Below are 13,000 nucleotides of genomic sequence, written 5' to 3'. Positions count from 1 at the left end.
TGTTCGGGGGCGTTAGTCATCAGATGGCCGCGGGGCCGTGGGGAATCATCCAGGATCCACTTTAAGCGGACGGTAACGGCTGCTTGGAAGCGTTCACCTGTCGCTCCACGTGGGAATCGATCGTCATTGAAGCGCGTGATTCACCGGATTCCTTCTCTCTGTGCAGTCTGAACTAAGTCATTCTCCTTTTAGCTCGTGGCATCAAACGTCCACTTTCCTCGTGTCCACGGCCGAAGACGTGATCTGCATTCAGTCCGTGTGGCGACGACTTCTTCTAAGACATTCCTCCAACGGCCTCATTACCCTGATCCACCAGAACGACTCGGTTTTAAAAAAAACGCAGGGCCGACTTATTGGAAAAATCAATCTTGGCGACTGGCGAGTGCAGAAAGAGTCAAGTCAATAAAGGAAGAAGCACTCAATACTCGTTAATCTGCACAGCAAAGCGAGGAGAACGATCTCCCTACATGAGCACCGGGTTCCTCTGCTCGTATCCTTCTCTAACGAGAACGACCCGGTCCGGAGCAGAAACATCTGCCGCCACTTATATGTGAGCTAATAGGTGTGTGTTTGTTTCTAAGTGTAGACATGATTACCAATTATAAAGTGTTTGAACGTCTTTGTTCTACGTTATTAGTCAGGTGCAGATTTGTGACAGATGTGGATTTAATTAGTGGATTTTAAAGGATAAGTCGGCATGTTTTGTGTTATTGTCCATTGTTAAAATACCAGAACCAACATTGTGTTAGTCCAGCGCTACGTCGGCTTTCCAACATGCCCGTCCTCGTGTGGCACTCGGCTCCAGAAGAAGTTACGCTGCCTGATTTCCTGTTTAAATCATAGACGACTGATCATTGTGGCCTCGGTGGACTAAGATCTCTTTAGTGGATCGATTCTTTCTCAGAAACTTGTGAACACGTTCAAAGTGTTGCTTTCGTGTGATTCTTTGTGGATCAACTCAGTTTTACACATCTGTGGATTACATCAACTAATCGATTGGACGACTTTGGATGCCGATGCAACGCTGAAGCTCATTGACATGTTTGGAGGAATAACCTTTAACACATCACCACTCTACCAGACTTCTTCTTCTTTTATTCCTAGAAATGACATGAGGAGCAGAAGGATTCTGTGGTTTGTGGGGATTCATTCCCACTTAGATGCCTTTAAGCGTGCTTTTCCCTCCATTATGCATGATTGTGGTTCTTTATTATCCTGGTAAATCAGGTTGATGCTGTTTGGCTCTTTCACAGTCGATCTTTCTCAGACACTTTTATTTTGCCCGTTGTGATCCACCGGCGTGCTTTACTGCTCCTACCTACCTATCTGCGTACGTTTGACATCAAAACAGCTTCTTAAACTTCCCTAAACTTGTCGCTCCTGGAGCTCGACTTGAGAGGTTTCTTTGTTTTGCTTTTTTAATCGTCAATGTTTCATTGTAAAATACCCACAGGGCTACTGCTGCTGTTATACATTTCATTTATACATTTGATTACTCCACCATTGTATAACCATTTAAGATGCTTGCAGTGAACTGCTTTGATCAGTTGTACGATGCACCAACTAATGATATAATAGTAACTTATGATCTAACATTTCTCCTTGTATTAAGATGAGTGAATGAGAGCGATTACATCTTCCAATCCTGTCTTTGCACTTTATACTGTGGCTTTTTGCATAATTAGATTGTAACCTTTTAATGCTCAAATGCTTTTATGATGCTACTTCTATGGGCACCTGTTGGTATTACACGTTCACGAATTAAATTAAAAATTAAATTTGCACCTTTTGTCTTGTACTTGAGGTTCTAATAACTCAAACCTTCAATAACGTTGTGAAAAAGGGCTGAAACATGTTAATACTTCACTGCAGACTTTCTTAAATGACTGACTACAACCACTACAGATGTGTGTGTGTACTTACTTGCAGGTATTTGTACAGGCATGGTAATCGTTGTACATTTTAAAGTTAAATGCATCAAACTGTTGCACTTTGAGAACAAACATCTGTGAATAACTTGTTCTTCAGCAGTGGAGGAATATACATGCAGGCTTCTCCAGTACTTAAGTACAATTTAAAGGTATGTACATGTATACTTCTAATCCTTATAATGTACTTTTTTAACTTCACTACATTTATTTGGCAATATTAGTCACCAGTTAGGCTACTTTGCAGATTCGGATCCTTAATACAAAAATATGAATTGACTAAACTACTATAAATTAGGTTGATTATAGTCCAGGAAACTGTGGCCCCGTAGTCATTAATGGGAATCACCGAACGTTTTAATGCTCTGCCACTGTCCCATCTAAAGAGTGGATTTGTGATGGAATGTTCCCAAACGAGTGGAGGCCAAACGTCTGCCCACCTCAGGTCCTTTTATTATTATTTATCTATGTCTCCTCATCAATGCCACTTTTACATCCCATTAGATATCACAGCCACTATTTTGTCTACCTTTTCCTTTCACCATTATTTGTCAGCGTGGAAGTGTTGAAGCTCTTTTACAAACTTACCTTTGTGGTTTAGTTCTGGTCATGTGAGACCCGCCGTATATCACATTTACCATTAAAGCGACTGTCGCCATCCGTAACCTCCACTTCATACATTTCCCACACGTTTTCACATGAAATGGGCGAATAAGTGATCTAAACGTCTTCCACCTGAGGCACCTGGGACGGCGGTCCTAAAAAAAAGTAGCAGGTGGAGCCACTCGGGGGTCTTTCCGCATGGCCGTCGTGCTGCATCTCCTCATCTACGTGGCCGTATTAAAAGGCAGCTTGTGTTCTGGCTTTGTCTCGTGACGGGTCTGCAGTGTGCCGTGTGAGTCTGGAGCTGCGTCACCGCCGACTGTAATGGCTGAACACTGCAGGGTGGAGAAACCCCTGCAGCCTGCATACACTTACACCTTTCTGTTCGGCACAACCAAAAACCCAACCTGAAAACACTCTGAGATCTTTTCATTAAAAACGATGAGATCAAATGGAGAGTTGATACCAACAGCTGTTCATACAAAAATAAATAGTCATATAATATTAAGTGGAACTTTTTGTGTGTCTGAGGTAGTGTGCCGTGGAAAGACAGTGACTGTGAACACAGAAATCATCTAAAGCTGGATTTTTCAGGGAGGACTCAAACAGAGCCGGTCTTCCCCGGCCCCCCCTCCTCTATGGATACAAAAGTCCCGTTTTAATTTAATCAGGCACAGCAGGACGAGCTCATGGGGGTCCTGCTTGGAATTGACTGCGGCGCAAACGCAGGGTTTAATTTTCCTGTTCAGGGAAGCTTTTTTCTGAGAGGCACTGTTTTAAGCTACTGTACAAACTATCACCATGGCAACCGTGGAGCTATCCAAAGCATGCAACAAAAAAATGGATAAAAACCACAACACAAAAAAAGCCACTGGTATTACAGAAGCAAATGTGGCACTTGTTTTTTCTGCTGTAATATATTTGTGGATTATTTATCTAAGAATTTTCTCCTCAGTTCCATCGATTAATTTCAATCCTGTACGCCATCACTCCACCATTCTGCTTCATTGACCTTATGTAAGAGAAAGGTCAGAGCATATCTATTATTAAATGACTCTGTCATGGTATATTACATTATTAATCACCTCGGTGTAGTCTCTAAACACACACAGTGTGACTCCGGCCCGGGGAGTCATATACATCGAGAACTAGGCCTGCAGTCTCTCAGGATCAACCCGACGCTTTAATTAGGAGACGTTCACGTCACAATCACAAATAACGTTGTTGCAGCTCATTAAAACGCCAGAGAAGAGATTCCCTGTGACTGAACTCCAAACGCCGTACGTGTCCGTCGTGGCAGCAGAACACAAACCTTTGTGTTTGCCGATCTGATTGTGTAACGTCTGACTGAGCCACCTGAACTGTCAGCATATCGGGGCCATAAAAGCAGCACAGAAGCAGAAATGTACTGTGAAAGCACCGCATGGGGCAGAGCAGCGAGAGCTCTGAGACACCCGCCCACCCTTCCTGAATCAGCCGTTTCTGTGGCGACCAGAGCGGGGGGGGAGGAGGGAGGTGCTGGGTGGAAGTGAAGACACAACCATTTGAAACCTGATGGGAGAAGGATGGATGGATGGATGGATGATGGGTGGATGGATGATGGATGGAGGGATGATGGATGGATGGATGGATGAATGGAGGGATGATGGATGGATGGATGATGGGTGATGGGTGATGGATGGAGGGATGATGGATGGATGGAGGGATGATGGATGGATGGATGGATGGATGATGGATGGAGGGAGGGATGGATGGAGGGATGGAGGGATGATGGAGGGAGGGATGGATGGATGGAGGGATGGAGGGATGATGGAGGGAGGGATGGATGGATGGAGGGATGATGGAGGGAGGGATGGATGGAGGGATGGAGGGATGATGGAGGGAGGGATGGATGGATGGAGGGATGATGGAGGGAGGGATGGATGGAGGGATGGAGGGATGATGGAGGGAGGGATGGATGGATGGAGGGATGGAGGGATGATGGAGGGAGGGATGGATGGATGGAGGGATGATGGAGGGATGGATGGATGGAGGGATGATGGAGGGATGATGGATGGATGGATGGATGGATGATGGATGGAGGGATGATGGAGGGATGATGGATGGATAGATGGATGGATGGATGGATGGAGGGATGATGGATGGATGGAGGGATGGCGGGATGGAGGGATGGATGGATGGGTGGATGGATGATGGAGGGAGGGATGATGGATGGATGGATGGAGGGATGGAGGGATGGAGGGATGGAGGGATGGATGGATGGATGGATGGATGGAGGGATGGAGGGATGGATGGATGGATGGATGGGTGGATGGATGATGGAGGGATGGATGGGTGGATGGATGTTGGAGGGATGGATGGAGGGATGGATGGATGGATGATGGAGGGATGGATGGAGGGATGGGTGGATGGATGATGGAGGGATGGATGGAGGGATGGGTGGATGGATGATGGAGGGATGGATGGAGGGATGATGGATAGAGAGGGATGGGTGGATGAATGGATGGATGATGGATAGATGGGTGGATGGATTATGGGTGGATGGATGATGGGTGGATGGATGGATGGATGATGGAGGGATAGATAGATAGATAGATAGATAGATAGATAGATAGATAGATAGATAGATAGATAGATAGATAGATAGATAGATAGATAGATAGATAGATAGATAGATATTGAGGGATGGGTGGATGGGGGGATGATGGATGGATGATGGATGGATGATAGATAGATGGGTGGATGGATTATGGGTGGATGGATGATGGGTGGATGGATGGATGGATGATGGAGGGATAGATAGATAGATAGATAGATAGATAGATAGATAGATAGATAGATAGATAGATGGATAGATGGATAGATGGATAGATGGATAGATAGATGGATGGATAGATAGATGGATGGATGGATAGATGGATAGATATTGAGGGATGGGTGATAAAGGGACGAGGTCACTGGGGAACCGGGTCTTATTCCTCAACATCACAGTCGGTGACAGATTGACAGTCGGAGGCAAACAACAGCAAGAGGGGCATTTTTCACTGTCAACGGCGGCTCGGATCACGGTCACGCCCCGGGGGGGTTCAACCCGTCCAGATGCTGACAAACGTCTCTGTGAAATCTCATCGGCCCCCGTTCAAAGCCTTGCGTTTCTCCACAAATCACAGCGACTCCAAGGAAGTCACGGCACATTAAGACTCACTTCGACGGGTGAAACTTTGATTCAACAAGTGGTGCACCGGAGGAAATCCCCCACCGGACCGACCTGCTGATTCCCCTGGGGTTAAACCCCCCCCCCACACACACACACACACACACACACACACACGCTCACAAATGACATTTTGCCGCGACGCCCCGTGCAAGCGACAAGTGTCTAACATGGAGGAGGGGGAATGTGCCGAGTTCTGCATGTTTGCTTCGATGTGAGAATAAAGACAATGAAGTTTTAATTAGAATCGGCACTTTTAGACGTGGACGAGATAAATGTACTTCACACACCACATTAGGAACACACTCTCCTTAATGCACATCAGAATGAATTCTGTAATCTGCCTCATCAGATGCATCTCTGGCTCAGCTCTGCCTGGAGAATGATGTAATGGATTAGACTTTGATCTGGGAGTATTGACTCAATCTTGTGCATCCTGTCAGACGCTGGATGCCGTCGTTCTCCTGCGCAGCTCAGACAAAAGGCTGACGCCAAAGCTCAAGAAAAACAAGTGTGCATCTCGACATGTAAACAGCTGCAGATTTTTTACCCCGACAGCTGTCGATAAACGCCACGCTAAAACCCCGAGATGTGTGCACAAGCTGCATTCCTTCAAATACCGAGGTCCGCCTCGAGCACAGCGTCGAGATGGTGCCGTGTTTTTCTTCTTTTTTTTTTTTCCTCTTTCTGTTTCCAAACAAGTGAGAGATTAACAGCTGAAACGCTTCCCACTCCACCCACTTCCTCTCTCCTCCAGGTACACATGGACTTCCACATGGGGGGGGGGGATCAGACCCCCGAGTCCCTGTGGTCTTCTTCACTTGTCATTCAGAAGCAGTAAACAAGCCTTCACACAAAGTAACACACATGTAGCCCCCACCTCAATCACACACACAACCATTTCTTAGGAGAACTTTCAGCATTCCGTGATGAATCCAATCAACACTGTTTTCCCGACACGTCGACGCGGTTTGAGACTCACCTGTTCCTGCGTGTCAGAGTCCTGGTGGCGGTCTGGACTGGTGGACTGTACTGGTCTGGACTGGAGTCACACTGGACACATACCAGAGGACTGCCCGGCGTCTGCTCACAGCGCTCTCTCTCTCTCTCTCCCTCCCTCCCTGCCTCTCTCTATCTCTCTCTCCCCTCCGAGTCTCGGAGACGACAGCAGCTCTGCCTCTGCTGCCTCTCCCTCTTTCACACGTACTGTAGCTGCAACAGGGAAGGCTGGGGGCTGCAGTCTCTGTGATCCACTCTCTCTCCCCCTCTCTCGCTCGCCCTCTCTCCTCCTCAAGTCTGGCTACAGGCAGCCATGACGGGGGGGGGGGGGGGGGGGGGGTGAAGCAGGGGAAAGTGGTGCAGATGAACCTTGTGCAAGTATTAGTGTTGAGCATTAGTGTGTGAGAACCAGCGTGCTCCGACAACAACAATGCACACAAGCGTAGAGCCCCCCCCCCCCCTCTTACATTTCTTCTTTTCACCACCACCTTAACCAGCCCACACATCCACCCACCCTGTTCTCACCAGCCCCACACCAGCCTGTTGAAGTGAGTCATCAGCCCATCAGCCAATCGCACGGCGGCACAGGGCTCGATTAGAATAACGGGAGTATTTATGCACGCACTTTTGCAGGAGATGCAGATGAAAATTGTCTGGGAGGACTTGACATACTTTGCTCCGGGTTTGGGGAGATCAGGTGAAAAAAACACACTATGTCACTTATTTAGCTCCTTCGACTGCTTCCATACGATGCAAATGCACGGCATTCATCGCCTGGCCGCTTGACGAGGTGTGACTCACTGCGCTGTATGATTCATTCCATCATCCGCAGCCAGATTTGAGTACAATAAGGTCTGAACTGCGGTAATTTCTCCTGGAAAATGAAAGGTATAAAGCACTAAAATAGATGCTCACCGCGTGGTCTTGTAACGAAGGCCGCGCTGCGTACTCTGCCTGCCGTGATGAGGGCCTTTGTGCGGCGTGGGAGGAGGTTGTTCTGGCCGTTCGGGAGCTTCCAGAAGTTCTGCTTTTCTGTGAAGACTGTGTTTTGGAAAATAAGGCTTGGATGGACACAAAGAGCCGTTATGAAATGAAATCAAAGTGCTTCACTGATAAAAACTCATTGTAGTCGGCTCGACTTCCAAGGAGCTGTTTATGTGTGACCTTAAAGGCACCATGTGGACATTTTTTAAGAGGAAGGAAATGCATTCTTTTACACAAACATGAACAGAACATGGAAATCGTTTTTTACATAATTGTATTTGAGCAATTTTGCAAAACAAACTGTAGCAAAGCTTATTCTTGCAGTTGTAGTTTGAAGTGCTCACATCCCATTATCGGCTGTGTAACCTGAGATTTGTATTGTATATGTATATTTAGCTGCAGAGTGTATCCCAGGGCACCGTTTCCAACTCAAAGGCCACTTCTGATTGGTTAACGAGGACCACCTTTACCAGATAAACGAGGCGGGGGAAATAACCCAGCAGGAAAAGAAAGAGAAAGAATAAACTGGCCTGTAAATATGTGTTATGACGCTGTCAGCTGTAATGACCATTCTGCCGTCTGTTGGTGCTTGGTTTACATTTTCAACCTCAGCTCCTTCAGGACGAACACGTCCCCATCCACTCCCTAACAGAGAACCATGCATTCTCTTATATCACACTTTTAAAGCCAGAGCCCGGCTTCAAAATAGCACTTTTTATTATTTTCCACTAGATTGAGCCATTGTGTATTTAAAAAAAATGATATACTGATATAATATAAATATATGCTATATATAATAATATAAATATACACCATTTTCCTGGTTTCCACTAGGGGCGTGGCTGCTAGTTAATAACAATGCCTCCAAACCAATGTTGTTGCTTATCACTGACATATCCCAGACTGTGATTATCCTTGCATATGTTGTATTGTTGTTGTTAGTTTAAAAAGAAACAAGCGTTTAACGGCTTATAAATCTGAAAATGAATCAATATTTAATAAAAAGATTTCACTTGAAAATAATATTAGTATTTAATATTTTGTTGAATTTGTTCAGACCATGAATAACTCTTTTATAGGGATGGAGACCCAACCCGTGGTGGTCTATTGCCAGGGTCACACATCCAGGGTTTTCTGACGCCTCCGTGCCAGCAGGAGAAAGGATTCGAGCGAGAGGGTGAAGGAACGAGAGGAGGCACAGCGAGGGATCGATAGCTGATTATCTGGAGGTAAAGGAGAAGCATGCCAGAAGAAGAAATGGAGCCTTTCCAAAAGGAAGGCTGCAGTGTGGCTCTTAAAGTCATTTCCTCTCCACGCATTTCTGTCGCAGGCTGAAAATAGCATTTTTCCATCAGATGCAAATAACAGAATAACCTGATGATTACATCGCTGAACGGCACTCATTCCTGACACCTTATGTTTGTCACTACGAGACTTCCATCACCTTCATAAAAAAGATGACTGGGTTAGTCGAGTAAATACGCTAAAAAGAAGGACTTTCTTCATTTAGAAAATCTACGTAAAGTACAAGAAATCACAAATACAGCAGATTAATAAACACAGAATAACGGTGGCTGAAATACCAGATTTAAGTAAAAGTATACAACATTGTTTAAATACTAGAAGTAAAAGTTTCACATTCAAGATCCTCACTTAAGTAAAAGTACTACAGATATATTAATATATTAAATTATTAGATTTACATTCTACTATATATAAAATATGTATATTATTTATTATTATTGATATTATTATTTTCTTTGAATTTCTGTGAAATATTGAATGACTGGACTACAAACCACTATTTAAATGAAATAATTGTAAAAGTTTCGTGGGGAGCCCCGACTACACTAATAATCTATAACAATGCATTTTATTTAGTAAATGACGTGTTTCTTATGTAAATCTGCAGCAACAGCAGCTGTGAAATAATAAAAAAGTGTCTAAAAATGTCCATCTGAAATGTTCTAAAATCCAAATATGAAGTGACCTTTTCTCCTGGTAAAGCGTTCCGATGTGTCTGGTGATGTAAAACGGATTTCAGTGATTAAAATCCGATCCAGGGGAGATTATGGTGACCGGCGTCTGCTTGTTACTCCATTCGGTACTTTTCCCACTCAGTTTCAGCACCACTTCCTCCATCTGATGCCGCGTACTGATGTTAAACGCCTCGGCGGGTGGAGGGAGCTGTCCTGCCATATTTCACTTAGAATGCCATCGCTCTGGGGGACTGTGAATAAGACACATGGGGGGGGGGTTGTTTCCTGTCGGGGGAGATGACAAAGCCCTCAGGCCCGACCCTAAAGGCTTCCCGTTCAGAGGTGTACGTGAAGGTGTGTGGGAGTCGGTGAGTCCAAGTGTGTGTCCGGTGGGATAAAACACGTCGGCTGTCTGTGCCTGCAGACATCGATGTCACATGCATGCACTGCAGTCGGCTCAGTGAGCTGCATCTGCAGGTATGATTCAGCTCCACGGCGGGGGAAGGATCTTCTCTTTAATGGACTAATGACCTATTGTGCTGGGGGGACCGTGTTACGGAGGTGATGAGGTCAATAGAGAAGGAGATAATGAGGATGACAGTGATGTGATGCCTCTATTAGAGTGTGTGTCATCCGTCTTGGCCTCTGGTTTGATCACACACCGGCTCTGCTGCCTGATAAACACGACTCTAATCCGTCACTGTCACCGCGACAAGGAGGCCCGACGCCCAGAATCGCTCCCAAACAAAGGCCCGCTCACTCAGCATGAGCACTGACTCCAATGTCCAGATAAGCAATCTGGAACGTTCATCGTGTCAACGTTGAACGTGTCAACGTGTTCGCAGCTCGTTGCAGTTCCCCCAGTGGCCACAAAAAGTCGAGCAGCATTTCAAGGGTATCTATCTTCCGTAGCGTGACGTATTTCTGAGTGAAACCAGGCAGACGGGCGAGATACGTCGGGAGGAATCTGAAATATTAGCACAGAAGCTCTGCAGTGCTGAAGTTGCAGATTGATTGATGGAGAGATCATCATATTATTGGTTGAAATCGGCGAGCTGATATTTTATTTGTATATCACCTTTCAACAACAAGGTCATTCAAAGTGCTTTACATTAAACATTAAAAGCATTGGAAAGAAACGAAGAATAGAATAAAATAAAGATAAAAATAAAGAAAACATTTAATTTTGAAATTTTAGATTTAAAACTACAAAGAAATGCAATTGAATCCAAAAGGGTTAAAACTTTAATAACCAAAAATAGAAAAGAATACTTGCCTCATATATCGTACCAAAATGCATCTTCAGGCTTCAAGGAACGCGTTTGTTCCTCGAGCCATTCACAGACCATTCAGCATCCTGGGAGGAGCTACTGGCAGCTAGGGGCGGGGCTTAGGTGTGTGAGAGTTCGTTCTGAACAACAATGGCGCCGCCCAACGAGGCAACAGTTCCATCAGAACTGGAGAAAATGTCTTGATGAAAAATAAAACTGACAAACTGACTCCCGTTCAGTGTTGCCAGGTGTACGATAATTATCGTATTTGTACGATAATTTTGCCCTCTGTACGATGTACGATCAATAATCCCAAAAAAGACCAGAAATACGATAATTTCACCATTCCGTGAATGTGTGGTTGTAATCAGCCTGTCGCAACTGTCTGTCGGAGTTTTTTTGTGAATCTGAAGGCATCTGTGCTTTTCTAAATGTGAGCTAAGAGTGACGTGTATGCGTTTGCCTCAGAACAACGGCCATGATTGGCTGAATAGTCCGCTGCGCCCGCCCCATGAGTGAGGAAAAAAAAATAAAATAAAATTAAGAAGAAGCGCTGAAAATGAGTGAACATGTTAGACGCTATTCAACACTAGAGTGACTACAGCGCATCAATAGACTTGTTATTTTGGTTATGACGGGTGTACGATAATTTCCCTCAAAATACGATCATTTTATGTCTCTGGTACGATAATCCTACATTTCTCACCTGGCAACACTGCTCCCGTTAGTCTGATTGACAGATGGTTCATCCAATCACCTGCCAAGTATTTTTTTAAAGTTCCTGCACTTTTCCAAAACAGTTTCCAATGACGGCTTCTCAGATGGTGCTGTGTAAAAAAACCCATCTTTTATCACAGTAGGGTTCTCAATAATACATGAACGTTGTAGCTGGAGACGTTCTCAGCTCACAAATAGTAAAACAGGAGTGTCAATCAGTTATTCTCATAGAAAAGAAAAGAAACATACCCTCGGTGAAACAGCACTGTTCCGCTGAGACCACATACAATTCACACTACTGTTCAAAAGGGTGAAGCCACCGGCATCCCAGAAATCACAGCGTACACAAGGAAAGACAGCAGGAAAGGCGTGTTTCCTCTGGGCCAAGACACATTCTGCTTTTTATAGATGACCTTCTCCATCTAAAGGAAACATCACCACTTCCAGGTAGTGCAAACTGGAGTGTGAATACTTACCAGGCCTGGGATGGAGTGATTATGTCCCAGTGTCCCCTTTCCAATTACCATGCCTGCTTTCTGTTGACAAAGGTCTGTGGCTTTGTTTTTGTCTTTTTCCTGGAAATATCAACCCCTTCACTGAAATCTCATAATGTTACAACGGAACTGTTTTATTACATTCATGGTATTTGAGATGCAGTTAAGGGAGATACCTTTTGCCAGTTTAAATAATGATATGTTATATGAATGCATTTATTAGATCAGGGCCGATGCAATACATGGGATATGATGCAATGCATTGAAGCGACGTCGTTTTTCCATCCGGACTGCAGGGATTCAACTGTTCACAGTGGTAAATGTTGCAAAGTACCAGGCGTTTGGAGTAAATGAAGCTGCTCCGCTTTTCCATTGGTAACATCAGAAGATGCTGTTTTTCACCACTCTGTTCTATTTGAGGCTTCGGGGGATCTCGAACTGAATGAAGGTGCCTCGGGGGTGAACGCTCAGTCATAACTACTCGCTCTTAAGCCCTTTCAGGAGATGAGCCATTGATTCCCTGGTGGCTCGATGCACAAGTGCACAACCACAATACAATACAGGAGGAGGCGAGTCACGCTGCACGGATAATCCACTTTCATGGGCCAGAAAAAGCATTTGGAATCACAACGCACAATTACAAAAACCAAGAAGACTCCGGTAGAATTAGACGGCTGTTTGTGCTAAAAGGCTCACGATGCATCCACATGAAAAACATGTTTGTGCTAACATGCGTATGGCAAAAAGAAGAAGCCAAAACTTGCTCTGTTCTCCTTATTACCATCAGTCAGTGGCCCAGTTCCCGTTTTTC

At 44.9% G+C, this 13,000-nt stretch overlaps 1 protein-coding gene across 2 annotated transcripts in view; it reads right to left on the bottom strand.

Annotated features, from left to right (window-relative positions):
* The window catches only part of LOC311016646 (prickle-like protein 2), a 38,298-nt gene extending 31,372 nt beyond the window's left edge, over window positions 1-6,926 (bottom strand). Inside the window, exon 1 of one of the 2 annotated variants that reach the window (XM_084014490.1) lies at window positions 6,728-6,926. The gene's annotated coding sequence lies outside the window, so the exon portion shown is untranslated. The remainder of the gene's footprint in view (window positions 1-6,727) is intronic. The other variant, XM_084014491.1, reaches the window with a different exon arrangement.
* Window positions 6,927-13,000: the final 6,074 nt, after the last annotated feature.

Source organism: Eutrigla gurnardus, assembly GCF_963514095.1.
Source record: "Eutrigla gurnardus genome assembly, chromosome: 8".
Classification (NCBI taxonomy): Eukaryota; Metazoa; Chordata; class Actinopteri; order Perciformes; family Triglidae; genus Eutrigla; species Eutrigla gurnardus.
The sequence above is the reverse complement of the archived record's forward strand: the minus strand, read 5'-3'. Positions and strand labels throughout refer to the sequence as shown.